This window comes from Suncus etruscus, chromosome 3, assembly GCF_024139225.1.
Source record: "Suncus etruscus isolate mSunEtr1 chromosome 3, mSunEtr1.pri.cur, whole genome shotgun sequence".
Taxonomy (NCBI): domain Eukaryota; kingdom Metazoa; phylum Chordata; class Mammalia; order Eulipotyphla; family Soricidae; genus Suncus; species Suncus etruscus.
Genome location: NC_064850.1, coordinates 64302178 through 64324406, shown reverse-complemented (window position 1 = coordinate 64324406; position 22229 = coordinate 64302178). Strand labels below are relative to the sequence as shown.

General features: G+C 41.6%; 2 protein-coding genes across 3 annotated transcripts in view; one reads left to right on the top strand and one right to left on the bottom strand.

Annotated features, from left to right (window-relative positions):
- DDX59 (DEAD-box helicase 59) overlaps positions 1-22229 on the top strand; it is a 205875-nt gene that overhangs the window by 76940 nt on the left and 106706 nt on the right. The gene's annotated exons all lie outside the window — the stretch shown is intronic.
- CAMSAP2 (calmodulin regulated spectrin associated protein family member 2) overlaps positions 1-22229 on the bottom strand; it is a 90133-nt gene that overhangs the window by 64304 nt on the left and 3600 nt on the right. The gene's annotated exons all lie outside the window — the stretch shown is intronic.

The following is a 22229-nucleotide window of genomic DNA, read 5'->3' as shown; positions in this document are numbered from 1 at the left end:
TATAAGAATCTGAAAAATCGGGGCCGGAGAGATAGCATGGAGGTAAAGCGTTTGCCTTTCATGCAGGAGGTCATCGGTTCGAATCCCGGCGTCCCATATGGTCCCCCGTGCCTGCCAGGAGCAATTTCTGAGCCTGGAGCCAGGAATAACCCCTGAGCACTGCCGGGTGTGACCCAAAAAAAACCAAAAAAAAAAAAAAAAAGAATCTGAAAAATCGGGCCGGGCGGTGGCGCTGGAGGTAAGGTGCCTGCCTTGCCTGCGCTAGCCTAGGACAGACCGAGGTTCGATCCCCCGGCGTCCCATATGGTCCCCCAAGCCAGGAGCGACTTCTGAGAGCATAGCCAGGAGTAACCCCTGAGCATCACCGGGTGTGGCCCAAAAACCAAAAAAAAAAAAAAAAAAAAAAAAAAAAAAGAATCTGAAAAATAGAAAACTTTTAAAAACAGGCTCATAGTATTTGTTTGTGTGACACTAATGTGAATGGGTTTTTTTTTTTAATATCCATTTGTTCTCTATCATTATTGGTATATAAGAAGGTCACTTATTTTGGGGTGTTGATTTTGTAGCTGTCACTTTGCTATATGAATTATTGTTTCTAGAAGCTTTTTGGTAGAGTCTTTAGGATTTTATAAATATAGTATCATGTCATCTGCAAACAGTGAGAGCTTGACTTCTTCCTTTCCTATCTGGATGCCCTTGATATCTTTTCCTTGCCTAATCCCTTTGGCAAGAACTTCCAGCACTTCCAGTATTATGATGAATAGGAGTGGTGAGAGAGGGCAGCATTGTCTTGTACCAGATTTTAGAGGAAAGGCTTTTAGTTTACCTCCATTGAGAGTATTTGCCACTGGCTTGTGGTAGATGGCCTTGACTACACTGAGAAAAGTTCCTTCCATTCCCATCTTGATAAGAGTTTTTATCAAGAATGGATATTGGATCTTATCAAATGCTTTCTCTGCATCTATTGATACGATCATGTGATAGTGTCACACAAACTCAAATACCTTGGAGTCAACTTAACTAAAGAAGTGAAGGACCAACACAAAGAGAACTACAAAACCTGCTTAAAGAAATAAATGAGGACACAAGGAAATGGAGACATATACCCTGCTCATGGATTGGGAGAATTAATATCAATAAAATGGCAATACTTCCCAGATTAACACATTAAAATGCAATACTCCCCAAAGCATTATACAGATTTAATGCAGTCCCTCTAAGGATACCCATGACATTCTTCAAAGAAGTGGATCAAACACTCCTGAAATTCATTTGGAACAATGAATACCCACGAATAGCTAGAGCAACCCTTGGGGAAAAAATATGGGAGGCATTACTTTCCCCAACTTTAAAGTGTATTAAAAAGCAATAGTCATTAAAACTACATGGTATTGGTATAAAGACAGATCCTCAGATCAGTGGAATATACTTGAGTATTCAGAGAATGTTCCCCAGACATACAATCAATTAATATTTGATAAAGGGGTGCAATAAATTCAAAATGGATCAAGGAAAGCCTCTTCAACAAACGGTGTTGGGACAACTAGTTAGCCACATGCAAAAAAGCAAACTCAGACCTCCATTTAACACCATGCTTAAAGGTCAAATCCAAATGGATTTGATATCAGACCTGAAACCATAAGGCATATAGAACAACACGTAAGTAAAACACTCCATGACATTGAGACTAAAGGCATCTTCAAGGAGGAAACATCACTCTCCAAACAAGTGGAAGTGGAAATAAACAGATGGGATTATATTAAGCTGAGAAGCTTCTGCACCTCAAAGGAAATAGTGCCTAGGATATAAAAGCCACCCACAGAATGAATGGGAGAAACTATTAACCCAATACCCATCAGATAAGGGGCTAATATCGAAAATATATAAGGCACTGACAGAACTCAACAAGAAAAAAGCAGGGCCGGATTGATAGTGCAGCAGTAGGGCATTTGCCTTGCATGTGGCTGATCCAGGACAGACCTTGGTTCTATCCCCAGTGTCCCATATGGTCCTCCAAGCCAGGAGCAATTTCTGAGTTCAGAGTCAGGAGTGTCACTGAGTAAGCCCCCCCCCCAAAAAAAAATTAAAAAAATAAACAAGAAATAAAGCATCTAACCCCATCAAAAATGGGAAGAAACGAACACTTTCTAAAAGAAGAAATACAAATGGCCAAAAGGCAAATGAAAACGTGCTCCACATCACTAATCATCAGGAAATGCAAATCAAAACAACAATGAGGTACCATACCATCTCATGCCAGAGACTGGCACACATCACAAAGAACAAGAACAATCAGTGCTGGCAGGGATGTGGAGAGAAATGAACTCTCATTAACTGCTGGTGGGAATGCCATCTACTCCAGTCTTTATGGAAAACAACATGACAATTCCTTAAAAACTGAAAATTGGGGCCCGGAGAGATAGCACAGCGGTGTTTGCCTTGCAAGCAGCCTATCCAGGACCAAAGGTGGTTGGTTCGAATCCTGGTGTCCCATATGGTCCCCCGTGCCTGCCAGGAGCTATTTTTGAGCAGACAGCCAGGAGTAACCCCTGAGCACCGCCGAGTGTGGCCCAAAAAACAAAAAAACAGGCCCAGAGAGATAGCACAGGGCGTTTGCCTTGCAAGCAGCCGATCCAGGACCAAAGGTGGTTGGTTCAAAGCCCGGTGTCCCATATGGTCCCCAGTGCCTGCCAGGAGCTATTTCTGAGCAGACAGCCAGGAGTAACCCCTGAGTACCGCTGGGTGTGGCCCAAAAACCAAAAAAACAAAACAAAACAAAACAAAAAAAAACAAAAAAAAACAAAAACAAAAAACAACTGAAAATTGAGTTTCCATATGAACCAGCTATACCACTCCTAGGGATACACCCCAGGAACACAAAAAACATAATACAAAAATGCCTTCCTCACACCTATATTCACTGCAGTGCAATTTACAATAGCCAGACTCTAGAAACAACCAGATGCCCTGAACAGATGAGTGGCTAAAGAAACTACTGTGGTACATATACACAATGGAATATTATGTAGATGTCAGGAGAAATGAAGTCATGAAATTTTTCTACACATGGATGTGCATAGAGACTATTATGCTGAGCGAAATACGTCAGAGAGAGAGAAACAGACACAGAATAGTCTCACTCATCTATGGGTTTTAAGAAAAATAAGACATTATTGTAATAATGCCCAGAGACAAGAGATGAGGGCTGGAAGGCCCGGCTCATGATATGAAGCTCACCACAAAGAGTGATGAGTGCAGTTAGAAAAATAATTACACTAGCAACAATCACAACAATATCAATGAGTGAGAGAAGGAGAATGCCTGTATCAAATAATGGCAAGGGGTGGGGGAGGAGTGAGATGGGGGCATTGGTGGTGGGAATGTTGCACTGGTGAAGGGGGGTGTTATTTTTATGACTGAAATCCAACTCAATCATGTCTATTATCATGGTGCTTAAATAAAGATTTCTTTTAACTTTTTTGTTGTTGTTGTTTTGTTTTTGAGCCACACCCGATAACACTCAGGGCTTACTCCTGGCTTGGGGGACCATATGGGATACTGGGAGATTGAAGCATGGTCCGTCCTAGGCTAGCACATGCAAGGTAAGACACCTTACTGCTTGCGCCACCACTACAGCCCCTAAATAAAGATATTATTAAAAAAATAAAAATGGTTGGGGCCGGACGGTGGCGCTGGAGGTAAGGTGTCTGCCTTGCCTGCGCTAGCCTAGGACGGACCGCGGTTCGATCCCCCGGCGTCCCATATGGTCCCCCAAGAAGCCAGGAGCAACTTCTGAGTGCATAGCCAGGAGTAACCCCTGAGCGTCACAGGGTGTGGCCCAAAAAAACAAAAAAAAAATAAATAAATAAAAATGGGCCAGAGAGAGAGCATAGCAGTAGGACATTTGCCTTGAAAAGCAGTAGATTCAGAATGGACGGTGGTTCGAATCCCAGCATCCCATATGGTCCCCTATGTCTGCCAGGAGCAACTTCTGAGTACTTCTGAGCGAAGCCAGGTGTGACCCAAAAACCAAATAAAATAAAATAAAATAAAATAAAAACAGGCTCAGAGATTCAGAGAATACATTTGTGATTGTCAGGAGGATTGAAGGGGGGAAATGGATAAAAAAGGAATAAAGCGGGGCCAGGCAGTGGCGCTAGAGGTAAGGTGCCTCCCTTGTCTGCGCTAGCCTTGGACGGACCGTGGTTCGATCCCCCGGCATCCCATATGGTCCCCCAAGCCAGGAGCGACTTCTGAGCGCATAGCCAGGAGTAACCCCTGAGCGTCACCGGGTGTGGCCCAAAAATCAAAAAAAAAAAAAAGGAATAAAGCAAATTCAATTATAAAAAAGGGATAGGGATATAATGTACAACACCTGCACATTTGTTGGATTTTTGTTTATGGCCATACTTGGTGGTGTGCAAGAACTACTCCCAGCTCTACATTCAGAAACTGCCCTTCACCTCCTACAGTTCTGAGAGACCACAAAGTGCCAGGGATAGAACCCAGGTGGCATGCAAAGCACGTGCTGAGCTCATTAAAGCTCTCTCCAGCTCTGTGCTGCATATTTGAAAGTTGGCCAAAGTACTTCTTGAAGGCTTACAACCCAAGAAAAAAATTAAATAATTCTGTGTGATGGTTGTTGGACTTACTGTGATCATTTCACTTTTTATTTTATTTTATTGAAACAGCTGTGATTAACAGAACCCGTCATAATTGAATTTGAAATATACAATGAGTCAGAGCCCTTCCCACCACCAGTGTCAACCTCCTTCCTCAATGGCCCTAGAGTGCATCCTACATCATTACCCTTTGCCCCTTGGCCTGCCATTGTAATAGGCCCCTTTAAGTTTAGATTGATTAAGTTTAGGCCCCTTGATTCTATTATTGTTGATTTTGGCTTGAATATTTAGTTCTATCCTTATTTATTTCCCCATCGATGTATCTGAAATCACTTGGCTCCTGGCCCCCAGCCTTTCTTTGATCCTTTCTTTTTAGTTTTATAGAAAAAAATGTGGGAATATAAAGTAATCCACATTTTATATTTTAAATATATATCAGTTAAAACATGTATTCTTGAAATAAATATAATGTGTCAACTATACCTCAATCAAGTCTACTGTCTACTTCACATTACTTAGGTATCTTGAGGATAATCAGCTAAGTTCAATTTTCCCCATACTGCAAAGATGTGTCTTCTTCTACTAGTATTTTTTTTTTTTTTTTTGGTTTTTGGGCCACACCCGGCGGTGCTCAGGGGTTACTCCTGGCTGTCTGCTCAGAAATAGCTCCTGGCAGGCACGGGGGACCATATGGGACACCGGGATTCAAACCAACCACCTTTGGTCCTGGATCGGCTGCTTGCAAGGCAAACGCCGCTGTGCTATCTCTCCGGGCCCTTCTTCTACTAGTATTCACCCCCCATATCTCAAGGATGTGTCTACTAGTATTTCAATCTCCCCATACTACAAGAAAGTGTCTATTACTACAACTAATAGATCAACTTCCCTATATTGCAAGGATGTGTCTACTAGTAGTATTTCAACCTCCCCATACTGCAATGTTATGTATTATACTACTACTACTAGCATTTCAACTTTCCCATATTGCAATGGTATGTCTACTACTAGTAGTATTTCAACTTTCCCATACTGCAAGAATGTGTCTACAAATACTAGTATTTCAACCTCCTCCTCCACCACCACCACCTCACGGTAAACTACATTCCAGTGAGGACAATGCAGCCACACTATCTTTGGTCTGCACCACAATCTCTCGTTTCTCCCTCCAACCGTGATTCACAAAGGTGGCTCTAGTTCAATATAGATGCCTAGGTATGCTTCTGTGACCATCCAACAGACACTCTTAATTTGATTCCTATAGTCCTACATTTATATCTGTCTCTTCCCATAATAATGAACCCCAGCAGAGTAGACACACTTCTTTATCCTATTTCACTAGCAATAGAACAGTGTCTAAAACACAAGCACTCAAATATTTACTAAAAGAATTTAAAGAACCTAAATGTAGAGCTTTGCTTCAAAGAAGATCTAATTAAAAGTTGGTTGCCTCCTCCCTCCACTTACAAAATCATGTGTTAAGCATTGTACAGCATTCCTGAGCTTAAATTACCTCCTCCCATTGCCCTCAAGAGACCAAATCACTTCTGAACTCTAGATCTTTCTAAGTCACCAGCCTACTCAACTTTTCATTTGGGTGTCACAAAAAAAAACCCTCAAGCTCGAAATGGGAGTCAGGTTTCTTGGTGACAGAGGAGTTATAAAAAATGAAAAGGGCTTGGCCGGATAACAGCGGATAGGGTGTTTTGACTTGCTTGTGGTTGACATGGGTTCAATCTCCAGCACAACATATGGTCTCCCTTGAGCACCACCAGACATAATTCCTGAGTGCAGAGCTAGGAGCAACTCCTTAGCATAGTTAGGTATGGCCCAAAAATCAAAAGACAAAAAGAAAGCTTTGTGGCACAGACTGAAATAAAAAGTACCACTATAAAGACAGTCATACCTACATACAGAGAAGAAAACAGATGTACATTGTATACATATATCTGAGGTTTTCTAACTGCCTAAACCCCAGTAACAATTAAGATTAACCTAGAGTCACTTAATAACAGGCACACATTGAGAAATGTGCCACTAATGATTTCATCATTGTACAATTTCTCAAGGATTGATGGGGCAGCTTATTATACACCTAGGCTATGTGATATGGGAGCTTCATTGTACATACAGTTCTTTACTGCCTACATGATGCATGAGCATGTACCTTTGTTCCAAATGCCTTTCTCACTAGAAAGAACTCTGTGTGTGTGTCTGTGTGTGTGTGAGAGAGAGAGATAGACAGAGAGACAGAGAGAGAGAGAGACAGAGAGAGAGAGAGAGAGAGAGAGAGAGAATACCAGAGTTCAGAGTAGACTCTAAGCACAGCTGGATTTGTCCTTCCTTTATTCTCCAAAAATAAGATGGGAAGAGAAAAAAAGCCAAAAATGATGTGGCACCAGAGAGCAAAAGGAGGCAACAAGAAATGGTCTCCAGTTCTAGATTTTCATCAGCCCTTGTATGGGGACAATCCTTTGCATTTTTTCTTCTGGAACATTACCAGCATCCAATTCAGTAATCCTCCTCCTCTTATTCTTCCTCTTCCTCCTCCCCTCCAGTATCATCATCATCATCATCATCATCATCATCTTCTTCTTCTTCTTCTTCTTCATCATCATCATCCCAGTCATTCAGACCAAACATATTAGGGAAATTTGGCTGCAAGAGGGCACCACATTCCAGAGCAGTATAGCAGAACAGAAGTGGGGAAGTAACCCAGTTTGCCTGTGCAGAGAACCAATTGCTTGAACCAGGCACAGGAGAAAAGGAAGTCTGGCAAGACCACGCTCTAGGAAGAGGCTTGCTGGCCAGTTCAGAATCAAGCTCAGAGTGCTGAGTCTTGAAAAGCACCAGTAGGGGCCGGAGAGATAGCACAGCGGCGTTTGCCTTGCAAGCAGCTGATCCAGGACCTAAGGTGGTTGGTTCGAATCCCGGTGTCCCATATGGTCCCCCGGGCCGGCCAGGAGCGACTTCTGAGCATAGAGCCAGGAGTAACCCCTGAGCGCGGCCAGGTGTGACCCAAAAACCAAAAACAAAAACAAAAAAAGAAAAAAAAAGAAAAGCACCAGTAGCATAAAAGATGAAGACCAGAAAAGCATTCAGTTACAAAAAGCTAATCAAACAAGTCAAATAAATGTGATGCAGAATAGTGGAATGGATCCCACCTTGGTAGCAGGGAAAGCAATAATAGACAATAGGCATCTTTGAATATGAACTGTGAACTAAATTATGTTATAAAAGTTAAATTTCCTAATTTTTCTTTTACTGAAGGATACTTTACCTTAGGAGACAAAAGACAGGATATAGGTGGGGTAAGAAGTGTCTAATGTAGGGGGTGGAAAAATAAAAAGAAGTGTCTAATGTAATCTCAAAATAGAAAATCTATTATGTAGAGATATACATATATAAATAGATTTGTGGAAGAGAGGAAAGAGAAAATGATAAAATATAACAAAATGTTAATAGTTGGTAAATCGTGGTAAAAGGTACTTGAGGAGTTTTTGTACTTTTTTTGTTTTAGGGCCACACCTGTCTGCACTCAAGGGATACTCCAGGCTACATATTCAGAAATTACTCCTTGCAGGCTCCGGGGACCATATGGAATGCTGGGGAGTGAACCTGGATGGCTGTGTGTAAGGCAAACCATTCTACCCGCTGTGCTATCAATCCAGCCCCTGTTATACTATTTTGTACAAATTAAAATCACTGGAAAATTTTATAAAATCTCAATATAACCTAAATCACTCTTTACCTCCAAACCTGATCATCTTCCTGTGTTCCCAACACTAAGAACTAAATACCATCTACATAACTGGACAGAGACTTAAGAGTCATCATCATACTCCATCAATTCCAAATAAAGCTGTCACCAAATCCAATTTCATCCTGTGTATACATATTCTTTTCCCCAACTTTGTTTTCCCCACCTGAATGATCAGAACCCCCACACCTGAAATGGGTGGGTACAGGAGTCTGCCTAGGGGGAGGAGTGAGAAGATAAAAAGAGTTAGAGTCAGCAAAGAGAGTCAGTCAGCAAGGAAGCCTGAAAAGCAGCTGAAAGGGGGACAGAGGCTGAGAGAACCAGAGAAGGAGCAGAGAAGTGGCTACTTGGAAAAGGCTTAGCATAGAAGCCATGTGAGGAAATGTACATGGCGGTTAGGACCGTGAAATAAAGCTGGCTGACTCCTGGAACTTCACCTGACTGCTTTGTGAGTTTCTCCGCTGTCACCCTGCAACCTTCAGACCCGCCAGGCCAAAGGAGCTGCAGGAGCCGGGCTGAGCCGAGAAAGGCCTCACCATCTCCCTCCCAACACACGTGACTATTCATTATATATATTAAAATAACACCATCCCCTATCTCAAACATCTCAACTCACCTCTCCCTGGTTATTATTACTTTCTTCTCGAATTACTGCAGGTCCAACTGTTCTCCAAAAGAGACAGAGTTTGCCCGTTTTCTATAAGCTAATTCATAATATGATATGCACTACCAAAATACTTGAGTTGTCGATGAATTCCAACATCACTGAAATTGAAGAATTGGGGCACACATTGGATAGGGCAGCTTGCTAGTTGGAGGCTGACCCAGGTTTGATTCCTGAGCAAAAAGCCCAGTGTAAGCCTGAGCATCACTTGGTATGGCCCCAAAACAAATAGAACAAAACAAAAAAGAAAATGAACTGAAATTCTTCCTTTGATCATGTAGAAAAGGATGATACAAAAGAGAAATTGAAAATAAAACAAGAACAAAAACAAAAGAGAAATTGAAGAACTGAAATTCTTCCTCTGATCATGGAGAAAAGGATGATTATGCCTCATGTCCCTGCTGGCCACATGCAAGTTGCAAACCATAACACCCTAGAGCCTGGGCACTTGACATTCAGGTCACTGATCAGAATCCTCCTTCTTCTGAGTCCTTATAATAAACTCTTCAGATTCCTTCAAGGCAGTGACCCAAATTTCCCCCTTTAAATAAAGGGAAAGAAACCAAAGCATTTATCCTACCTTGCCTGCTTCTCAGTGGAATGTACTTTTACTTTGGGGGGGGGGTTCACACCCAGCAGTGCTCAGGGGTTCCTTCTCCTGGCTCTCCACTCAGAAATCGCTCCTGGCAGGCTCGAGGACCATATGGGATGCCGGGATTCAAACCACCATTCTTCTGCATTCAAGGCACATGCACTACCTCCATGCTATCTCTCTGGCCCCGTATTTTATTTTTTTTTTTGGTTTTGGGGTCACACCCGGCAGCGCTCAGGGGTTACTCCTGGCTCTACGCTCAGAAATCACTCCTGGCAGGCTCGGAGGACCATATGGGATGCTGGGATTTGAACCAATGATCTTCTGCATGCAAGGCAAACACCTTACCTCCATGCTATCTCTCTGCCCCCCACCCCATACTTTTACTTTTTAGACTATTTAAATACAAAAGACAAATAAGTTGGGGCAGGAGCGGAGGTGCTGGACGAAAGGCATATGGTTCTATCCCCGGTGTCCCATATGGTTCCCCAAGCCAGGAGCAATTTCTGAACGCAAAGTCAGAGTAACTCCTGAGTGTAGGTATGGCTGAAAAACAAAACCAAAAAAAAAAAAAAAAAAGAAAAAGAAAAGAAAAGAAACAATAACAAAGGACGAATAAGTTTGTAGCTTGTAAAGGTAAAAAAAAATTTTTTTTTTTTGGTTTTTGGGCCATACCCGTTTGACGCTCAGGGGTTACTCCTGGCTATGAGCTCAAAAATCGCTCCTGGCTTGGGGGGAACCATATGGGATGCCGGGGGATCGAACCACATTCCGTCCTACGCTAGTGCTTGCAAGGCAGACACCTTACCTCTAGCGCCACCTTCCCGGCCCCAAAGGTAAAATCTTTTAAGATATTTTATTCCCGGTGCTAGTAAACAAAAAAAACTTGTCTGAGTGGGCTAGAGTGATAACACAGCAGTAGGGCGTTTGCCTTCCACATGGCCAGTCGACTCGGGTTCCATCTCCGGAATCCCATAAAGTCCCCTGAGCCTGCCAGGAGCAATTTCTCAGTGCAGAGCCAGGAATAACCCCTGAGGCCACTCACTGGGTGTTGCCCCCCCAAAAAAATATACCCAAAATTTATCTGAATAAACAGAACTCATAGAATGTATTAAATAAAGCTAAGTGTGTTGTCTAATATGTATGTTAAGACAGAACAAGATAGAAAAACAAGATAACTATCATGAATAAAGGTATACTGCTTATCTAACACTAAACGTTGTTGCTGAATAAGATTAAACAAAAGGCAACAAGCGCTAAACACACAAGGACACATAATAAGGTCTTAATGTGGTCACCTCTTGATGACCTACTGGCCATCATCCTAAGAATACAAACCTAAGTTCATCAGGTTCATTGGCATGCTATAGCCTGACAGGAGTGCCTATCCCATGTCTCTGACAGATCCGCTTTGTCAGGGGCAAAGGTAACTGTTGACGCGCGCGCGCGCGTGTGTGTGTGTGTGTGTGTGTGTGTGTGTGTGTGTGTGTGTGTGTGTATACACTGTGGACTTCGTGTGTGTGTGTGTGTGTGTGCGCGCATGTGTGTGTTTTGGGTCACACCCGGCAGTGCTCAGGGGTTACTCCTGACTCCATGCTCAGAAATTGCTCCTAGTGTGTGTGTGTGTGTGTGTGTGTGTGTGTGTGTGTGTGTGTGTGTGTGTGTGTGTGTGTGTGTTTTTTGGGTCATACCCGGCAGTGCTCAGGGGTTACTCCTGACTCCATGCTCAGAAATTGTTCCTAGCAGGCACAGGGGACCATATGGGACGCCAGGATTCAAACCGATGACCTCCTGCATGAAAGGCAAATACCTTACCTCCATGCTATCTCTCCAGCGGTAACTGTGGACTTCTATGTCAGAGCTTAATCTGGAACCAGAGGGCAAGGCCATCAGTGGGAATGGGTCTCCCAGCTGAGAGAAACAAAGGAAATCTGCATACCGAACAGTGGGTGGTTCCCCTGCCTGCTAGAACCATACCCCAATTGTAGTGGTTTGTCAGGTATCTTTCCTCATGCTTTACATTATGAAATGAATTAATCACATGATTTAAGTATTTTATTTGCTCTGTGAGTCTTCATGGTCCCTCGGTTCTGGGGCATTTTATCTTGTAATGTAACAAGAAGGCTACAACTTAATGTAATTCCTCAAAAGGGTAACTAAATGCTTAATAAAGAAAAATTTCGGGCCCGGAGAGATAGCACAGCGGTGTTTGCCTTGCAAGCAGCAAATCCAGGACCAAACGTGATTGGTTCGAATCCCGGTGTCCCATATGGTCCCCCGTGCCTGCCAGGAGCTATTCTGAGCAGACAGCCAGGAGTAACCCCTGAGCAATGCCGGGTGTGGCCCAAAAACCAAAAAAAAAAAAAAAAAAAAAGAAAAGAAAAAGAAAAATTTCTTCTCAAAGTAGTCTAGCTAATAAATAAATTAGTCGTGATAAACAGATAACTCAATGTTGTTTCCAGGTACAAGTATAAAACACCTATAAGGTGTGGAGTTGGGGGAGAGAGGAATAGAGAGAAAAGTGAGAGGGAGGGAGGAAAGGGAGAGAGAGGAGAAAAGACAAACTGAGTCCATGTCATTCTCTAGGTCAATCAAATTACAAGGAAACAAAGGGACAAACAAAAACAGATCTGTTAAAAAGTAGTATAGTACCACAGGAAACCGAACTATTGGAAACGTAAGACAAATACCCTGGTTTCTTCAGTAAATTGCAAGGGAAACAATATAAATTGGAAAGATAGATACATATATACCATACCTGGATAGTGACTGGAGCAACTAAACTTAAAACAAAAAACTAAAATGGAGTAATCATAGAAATCTTAATATTTATAATACTGCCATTGGTGTGCTGATAGTAACAGCAATACTACGGTATTTTTAAAGGGGTGTCACTAGGTCAGCGAGGTATGGAGCTAGCCTTGCAATGAATCTTATTCAAATCCCCATTGCCATATAAGAGCATCCACACAGAGTGTGGCCTCCCTCCCAAAAATTAAAACATAAAAGGCACCCCTAGATTTCAGCTATAGAAATATGTCTATTGACAAAATAAGCTGTCTGGGATTTGCTTCAGATAATCAGTGAAGGTGGAAGCAGTGTGGCAGAAAGTAGGCTAAGGTGTTAAATGGAGTCTGATGATGAGTTTATAAACATTTACTGCAGCTCCACATATTCAGGACATTTCCACAACAAATGGTTCTATTTAAAAGGAAAGGAAAAAAGTGAGAAATAAATACAAACTTTCAATGATCAGGAAAGAGGTCTGAATCATGTGGGACATAGATGTTAAGTCTCAGAGCAAACTCACATGTGAAGGCCACTAAAGGAAGCAGAAAAGGAGATTTAGTTCCTTGATCAGTTTCCAAATCTCATCCCAGCTCAGAACTTTCTCAGTTATATGAGCTAATATAAGCTCTTTACTGTTAGTCTGTTGGAGTTTGATTTTCTTTTATTACAAGTAAAACAACCTGATACAATCTCTGACTTTTTACATTCCCTATTCAGTAGGTTCTTTCTTCCTCCACATTCCCTTCAACATATAGACATCAAAGTCTTTGTTGCTAAATCCAGTGGTGTTTTTGGAGACCTGAATCTTCTTCAGTTGTGATTTATACTCTTTAATCTTCAAATGTTTCCTTCCCCAGCCCTGACATTCCATACTGATCTGGTTTTCTTTCTTCCTCCCTCACTATTCTGAATGGCTTCTGTGCTGGTCTAGTCTTGACTTGAGTGCCTTCTCTCTCCAATTCTCCTCAAAGTGAGTAGCGATTATAATCTTTCTTTTAATTACCATCTATACCTTACCATCCCTGAGATTATCTAAGATCCACAAAAGAATTTTTTCAAAGGCCTAATGTACATACCAATATTTTTAAAGGGGGTCTGGTGGCCCAGTGGTGCTCAGGAGTTTCTCCTGGCACTGTTCTGGGGATGATATGCAGTGTCAGGGATCAAACCCAAGTTGTAACATGCACCCAATCATTAAGGTATATCTCTAGTCCCTCATCAGCATTTTAAATGTTTCTCAAACTTAACCCTATTTCCTTCCATCCTCACCTCCAATACACAACTGGCTCTCTCCGTGTCCTTTTTAGTTAAAAAGAGTATAGAAGTTAAGGTGCATGTTTTGTATCCTACTGACCTCAAATTTCTGGCACCACATAATGGTCCCCTTTTCTATCAGGGCTCACTCCTGAGCAATACTATGTATGCCCACCAGAACAGATCTTGGGGTTCAGAGAAGTGGCTAAGTGGCAGAATGCCTATCTCAGACTCACACATCTAATCAACCATAATTCATTCATGTCTCTCTAATTAGTTACCATTCAAATTCTAGCTGCTCTCATCTCTTACCTGGACCATAACAATTTCTACTTGTTTGTAGAAGTTTCATAACTCTTTTTTTGTTTGTTTGTTTGTTTTGGGGGCCACACCCAGTGATGCTCATGGGTTACTCCTGGCTATGTGCTCAGGCTTGGGGGACCATATGGGACGCTGGGGGATTGAACCGTAGCCCATCCTAGGCTAGCACAGTCAAGGCAGATGCCTTAGCACTTGAGCCACCACTCCGACCCTAAGTTTCATAACTCTTAAGTTACTACCTTCAACATAATTTTTCTCTGCTAAGAGATTTATTTTTTGTTTGTTTGTTTGTTTTTGGGCCACACCCAGAAGCACTCAGGGCTTACTTCTGACTCCGCGCTTAAAAATCACTCCCGGCAAACTCAGGAGGCCATATGGGAAGCCAGAAATTGAACCCTGTTCTATCCTGAGTCAGCAGCATGCAAAGCAAATGCCCTACCACAGCGCTATCGCTCAGACTCCTACAAAAGATCTTTACTGTAGTAAAATATACATCACAAGGCTAAGAGTTTGAGGCCATGGTTAGATCCTCATTGGAAAATAAATTAGTTGCCTTTTTCCCCCTAGGTAGACTGCGAATATAGTCCCCCACTATCACAAATAAATAAAATAAAATAAAATAAAATAAAGTTTTGCACATTTGGAGGGGCAGCACATATAAGTGCAATATACAAGCCTTGTACAGGGAAAACCACATTGTGAACACAATACCTCCCCTGACAGATGAGTAAATAAATTACTATATTAATCATTTCTAAGAGTATTTTTTTGGGGGGTCACACCGGGCAGCGCTCAGGGGTTACACCTGGCTCTATGCTCAGAAATCACCCCTGGCAGGCTCGGGGGGGGATCATATGCGATGCCGGGATTCGAACCACTGTCCTTCTGCATATGCAAAGTAAAAGCTCTACCCCCATGCTATCTCTCCGGCTCCTCTAAGAGTACTTTAAGATACCTTTTGAAAAACACACTTCGGATTAAGAGTTAATGTTGAAAAGTAGACTAGAATGAGCCAGAGAAATAAGACAGCAAGTAGGGCACATACCTGGAGTATGGCTAACTCAAGTTTGGTCCCCAATACCTACCCACATAGTCCCCAAGCCCCATCAGGGTTACTCACTCCTGAGTACAGAGCCAGGGTAAGCCCATACCACAGCCAGTGGTGGCTCATCCCCTAATCCTCAAAAAAGAAAAAGAAAACTAATGGGAAAATATTTGGCTTTAAAAAAGAAGTTTTAAGTCAGTGGCCTAGGATACAGCTAGCTAGGAAGAAGGGAGACATCACTTTGACATTTTTGTGTCAAAAATAATTTTCAAAAACTTATAATAAAAACTACAGTATCAATATAATAAAAATTAAAGTAGCTTTATAAAAGGAGAATGTTTCTGTTTCAAATTCTATTATGATGCAAAACTCTACAAGACAGATAAAAATTTACAATGCCATAAAAATAAGAATGGAAAATAAGGGTTGAAAAAGAGAAACTTAAGAGCAGAATTGGAATGAAATTATTGGGGTATAATCTACAGGACTTAAGGGGTGCTTGTCTTGCTCACAGCCAACACCAGTTTGATCCCCAGCACAGCATATCTCACACACACACACACACACAGACATACACACACACACACACACACACAGACATTTCCTTTGTGGAAGACAAATGACATTTTATCTTTATCCCAAGAGTCTAGATGACTTAAAATCTACAAGCAATTCTCATTTGAATGATGAAAAATGGCATGTAGGAGAGGGCTAGGAATAGGGTATATGGCAATTTCAAAATAAATTATAATGATCTCACACATGCATTCCCAGAAACTTATTATGTCAGTGAGATACACACTGGGGAGGTGAATGTTTATCTCAAGAAAACAGAAATGGTAGTTCATAAATTAGGCATGATAAAATATGGCTAAGAAGGTTTCAGGGGAGTTCAGTTTGTTCTCTATTACCATATTCCTTGCTTGTTTTCTTTTTCTACTCTGCAGTAAAAATCATTTCCAGGGTGAAAAAAAGCAATTCCAGGCTTGGAAGACAGCTCAAAGGCTACGACCACGAGCACAAATACCAGCTGATACCAACCCGAGCCAGGTGCTACCCTACTCCCTGCCACTCAGCAGCCCCAGCACCAGAGATAACCCAAAACTGAGGAAGAAAAGGAGGAAGAAAGAGTTGCATTCCATCCCCACAACAGCAACCAATATGTAAAGATATCATTCTAAGATGGAATTGATAAAGTCTAATACTTTGCCATTTGGTATTCTTCTGAAGAACTCAAAGTTATATACAAAAACTTGTTATCACAATTATTCAGGAAGTTGGAAATAAAAAGAGTACTTTAAGAAAATGTCCCCTGGGCCCGAAGTAATGCAGAGAGTAGGGCATTTAAACCCACTGCAGACCCAGGTTCAATCCTCAGCATGGAGGTGCCAGGAGCAATTTCTGAGCATAGAGCCAGAAGTAACCCCTAAATGCTGCTGGGTGTAGTCCAAAAACCAAAAACAAACAAACAAAAAAGGAAGTATGTGGTGGGACAACTAAAAAGGTAACTGTTATGTAAGGCTTCAGTTGAAAATGTTCTGCTGATACCTAAAATGAGAGGCTGTAAGGAGGGCAGTTGGAGAGGTAAAGAAGGCAGAATGAAGGTCAAAGAGCACCATCGCTGTACCTACATTTTACTTGTATATGACACAAAGATACACTAACATTTCAGGATGTTTTTTTTATTTAATTTTATTTAATTTAAATAAAAGCTTTGTATTTTATTTGTATTTCATTTCATCTTGGGGTTACATCAGTGGTGCTCAGGACTTACTCCTGGCTCTATACTCAGGGGACCATATGGGATACTGGGGATAGAACCCAGGTCAGCTGTGTGCAAGATAAATGTTCTATCTGCAGTACTATTGCTTCAGCCCCAAGATTTTACTCTTTTTGGAGGGGAGGGTTGGTTTTTATGCCACACCTGGCAGCAATCAAGGGTTACTCCTGGCCCTGCGCTCAGAAATCACTCCTGGCAGGCTCGGGGAACCATATGGGATGCAGGGGATCGAACCTGGGTCCATCCTCACTCGGCCACATGCAAGGCAAATGCCCTATGCTGTGCTATCTCTCCAGCCCCAAGATTTTAGTTTTTAATAAAACAATGAAAAGTACTTCACAGCGTGGAGAAGAAATATGCTGATAAGAAATTAACTTTTTAAATAAATGAAAAAAAACTATGCAAACATAGGTAGGGTAGAATGAAATGTGATATATTATCCTTGTTGCTGTACTAATCAAATATAAATGCTGAAAAATATTTTCAATTCTGTAAAAATAATTAACTTAAATTTGAAAGGTTCTGGTGCTCTATGCCTTTATTTTCAGTACTGAAAATAAAATTGTAAAGACCATGCAGACAAATATGACAGAACAGTGGAAATATAAATTATAGTCTCAGACTATAATTCTGGTTCCACCACCTAAAAGCTAGATGATGGACAATAGCACCTCTAAACCTATTTCCTTTTCTATAAAAGGGCAAAGTCATGTCTTACAGAATGTCTATAGAACAAGAAGGGCAATACTTAATTTATTGCCTTTACCATATCAAAAACCTTCAAATAAAGGCCTAACTTATATCTTTACAGCAACTCACCCCAACATGTGGTTGGTTATATCTGAAAATTTTTTTGGTTGTCACAACTGGAAGCAGGGTGGAGGGTGGGGAGTTACTGTTATCTTGTAGTAGAAGCCAGAAATGCTTCTAAAATCCAAAAATACACAGGACAACCCTCACTACAAGTTATCCAGACCAGTAATTTTGCAGCTGGGAAACTGCTTTAGAACTTCTGAAGCAAGGGTCGAAGTGATAGCACAGCAGTAGGGCATTTGCCTTGCAAGCGACTGACCCAGAACGGACCCACCAGAATCCCATATGGTCCCCCAAGCCTGCCAAGAGCGATTTCTGAGCACCAAGCCAGGAGTAACCCCTGAGCACCACTAGTGTGGCCCAAAAAACAAACAAACAAAAAAAAAAAAGAGCTTCAAAAGCAATAAAATATCTCTTAGAGTTGTTTTCAGAATTAAGAGATAATGAAAGTAGTCATATTTAGCAAAGGTATGTGTTTACTAAATTAGTGGGGGATAGAACAAAATTACAGATGTGAAGGCACTTGCCTTGCAATGCAGCTGACCCTATCACTCCAAGGACTATATATGAGCACCTGGTGTCAATCCTGAGCACCACTAGGTATGGTCTCAAAATAAATAAGTGTACCAATAATACCAGTAATACCAAAAATAAATAAGTGTATCTTTCAGGCTGGATCACATTTTATTTAAGATGCTACTCCAATTCAGGCAATCTGCTGTTTCCCTACAACTGCCTGAGTTTCACAACTCGGTGAACACAAATCTTTCCTCCATCCACAATGCCTACTTTTACCCCACTAACTCCCTTTAGGTCTGCTCTAACTGCACCTTCAGTTCAGACTACTCTCTTCACAGATCACTATGGCCAAAAGTGACCTCTTTTCTCTCCCTTCTTCCTCTTCCTCCTCCACAGTTTACTACTACTGCAATGATATGGTTCTTACATATTTGTTGAATTCAATTATTATAACAACACAATTATCATGTGTCTCTATAGCAAGTACAAACTCTTAAAACAGAGGCAAAGCTGGGCCCGGAGAGATAGCACAGCGGCGTTTGCCTTGCAAGCAGCTGATCCAGGACCAAAGGTGGTTGGTTTGAATCCCGGTGTCCCATATGGTCCCCCGTGCCTGCCAGGAGCTATTTCTGAGCAGACAGGCAGGAGTAACCCCTGAGCACTGCTGGGTGTGGCCCAAAAACCAAAAAAAAAAAAAAAAAAACAGAGGCAAAGCATGGAGTCCAGGTACAGGGTTCAAAGGCAAGAGTCGGCCTTGTACTGCCACTGGGATTCTCAAAGAGAACGGCAACCAAATGTGTGCAGTCTTCACTCGTGGCAACAATTAGTGAGATCACTCTCTGATGAGCCTTTCTCCTTCCAGGCCCTCTGCATTATTACTTTCTTAATTCTCCCTTAGTTCTAATTGCTTTTATTCTACCTCCTTTCCCTCAGCACCGCAATCTATTTTAAGTATCCTGTCTCAGACTTCTTTACGTCTATGATCTCATCTGTCCCAATTCAATTATAATGCTACCTACAGAAGATGCCCAAGATGTGATCTATAAATGATGCTAATAATTGTTTTTTTTCTCACTATTGAGTATGTTTGGTTTTTAACCTCAATTTCTCAGTCATACCCTATACCTACATTTACAGCTACCTACGCTATGATTTCTCAATATCTGATCAAGATCAAGAGCAAAGTTTTCCAAATCAAAACTACTTACCCTCTCAGTTAGTTTTTTTGTCTCTCCCTCTCTCTGCCAATGGCATCACAACTTGTAAATATCAAGAGCCTACCCAGAATTGGGAGGCCAGAGTGATAGTACAGTGGGTAGGATACTTGCCTTGCTTGTGGCAACCCATGTTTGAAACCCAGTAGCCCATGTGGTCCTCCAAGCACTTCTAGAAGTGACACCTGAGCATAGACTCAGGAGTAAGTCCTGTGCATCACTGGGTGTGCCTTCAACCCACCTTAAAAAAAAAAAAAAAAAAAAAAAGGCTGGGAAGAAATATGCAGAATTGGACTGGAGAGAGAGTGTAGCGGGTAAGGTTTTGCACACATGGCTGACCCCCGTTAGGTTCCCAGCACTACATATGTTCCCTCAGCCAGGAGAAAAAACTGAACATAGTTGGATATGGCAAACCACTACCTGTGCCAGCCCCCCAATAAAAGGAAAGGAAAGCGAAAGAGGATTATATCTACAATGTTATTTTCTCTTTTCTTCTTTCCCTTTAGTGTCCTACCCCTACTTAATGGTAGGTATAGCCTTAAGTCAGATTCCCCCCAAGTTCAAATCCCAACTCCCTAAATTAGGTGATTTAGAATGAGTTCTTAATCCCTTGGGCCCAATTTTCCTAAATGGAAAATCTGGGTTAGTAACTTTCACTTCATAATTTTTCATAAGGATTAATTGCGATGCAACATGTAAAGTACTTGACACAGGCTGCTTGCAGCAATAGTGGGCCTCCCCGCATGCAGAGCTTAACCCCAGTTCCTATCCTTTCCCTCTCATGCCAACACTTTCTCATCCCATTTTCAAGCCGAAGTGTCTTGTTCACACTTCTGCAGTTACTTCTGCAAATGGCCTTTCTACTGTCAATCTCTTAAACACAAAGCTATCCACCCATCTGCCACTCTAATCCTCATATTCGTGAAGCAAAAATGTTGGGATATAGAAAGAAATGTAACAAGGCGTATATATAACAAATGATTTTATGTAACTAAGTTAAATAGCATGAAAGGAAGAATAATGATGTTGAAATAAAAACTGGCCACTAGGTATATAAACTGGCCTAGATATTCCATGTTAAAAATGCTGATTGAGAGCCAGAGTGGTGGCGCTAGAGGAAGGCATCTGCCTTGCAAGCGCTAGCCTAGGACGGACCACATCCCATATAGTCCCCCCAAGTCAGGAGCGATTTCTGAGCGCATAGCCAGGAGTAACCCCTGAGCATCAACGGGTATCAAAAACAAAACAAAACAAAATGCTGATTGAGGAATTTAGTAAAGAAGGTTATTCCCAAGGAGGCCAGAAACAATCCAGAGATTAAGGCACTTGCCTTCTATTTTCCCCAAAAGATCTGAGGGAAAGAATTTCTAAAACAGGGGCCGGAGAGATAGCATAGAGGCAGTGCATTTTGCCTTTCATACAGGAGGACAGTAGTTCGAATCCCGGCATCCCATATGGTCCCCCGAGCCTGCCAGGAGTGATTTCTGAGCATAGAGCCAGGAGTAACACCTGAGCGCTGCCAGGTGCGACCCCCCCAAAAAAAAATTCTAAAACAAACTCAGTAATTTAGTTACTCTGCTCAGTAATTTTGTTACTCTGATGGGTTAAACAGTTCAAACTTCTTAGTTGAAACAAATAGTTCAACTTCTTTTGGTGTAATTACTTAAATATGAATATGTTTCATTCACAATCACCTTTTTTATTTGATCAAACAGTATCTACCATATTACACATAAAAAACTATTAAGATTAGTTTGTTAGTTTATTAAGACTCATTATTATGCTTTTTTGTTTTGTTTTGGGGCCACACCTGGCAGCATTCAGGAGTTACTCATGGTTCTGCATTCAGAAATTGCTCCTGGGCCCGGAGAGATAGCACAGCGGATCCAGGACCAAAGGTGGTTGGTTTGAATCCCGGTATGGTCCCCTGTGCCTGCCAGGAGCTATTTCTGAGCAGCCAGCCAGGTGTTACCCCTGAGCAATGCCGGGTGTGGCCCAAAAACCAAAAAAAAAAAAAAAAGAAAGAAATTGCTCCTGGCAGGCTCAGGGGACTATATGAGATGCCAGGGATCAAACCCAGGGTTGGCCAAGTATAAGGCAAATGCCCTACCTGCTGTGCTATTGATTTGGCTCCCTAAATATCACTTTAAATGACCTTTTGAACACTGTTACCTTTTAATATCTAAAAAATTAGAATGGTCCTGAATGAAAATGACTAAGTTAGCATCTGAACACCTATCTTGATTTTTTAAAAGTGATTTTAGGATCAGAAAAATAGTCAATGGGCTGGAGCACATGCTTTGCACACATGAGGCCTGGGCAAAAACTGTAGCAATAAATGAGTCCCCTGCACAATGCCAGGTGTATCCACCAAGAACCAAGTTGGTTATGACCCAAAAGACAAACAAGGAACCACAGTGACAGCATAAAGGTACTTGTCTGACATGTGTCAAACCCTAATTGGATCTCAGACTGATTCTAACACTGCCGGGTTTACCCTAAGCAGAGATTAAAAAAACAGCCTCTAAGCACCACCAGGTGTGTGACCCACCCTCATCCCTCTCATTCTCCCCAAAAATGACTTTGTAAGTCATTAAAAGTTGGTCTAATTCTGGCGTGATTAAGTATCATTAAGACCTTTAAATAAGCTTTCAATAGACAACAGTAATCTGCAGCAAATATTCATTGAATGTTGCCTGAATAATATTTGCTGTGAAGGAAATCAAAACCTTCGAATTATTCACACAGTACAAATCTCTACTTTGAAGGCTTGAGAGATGGCTCAAAGAACTGGAACACATACATGTCTGGCATTAAGTCCTAGGTTGATTCCTTCCAGGTTTGATTCTTGGCACAAC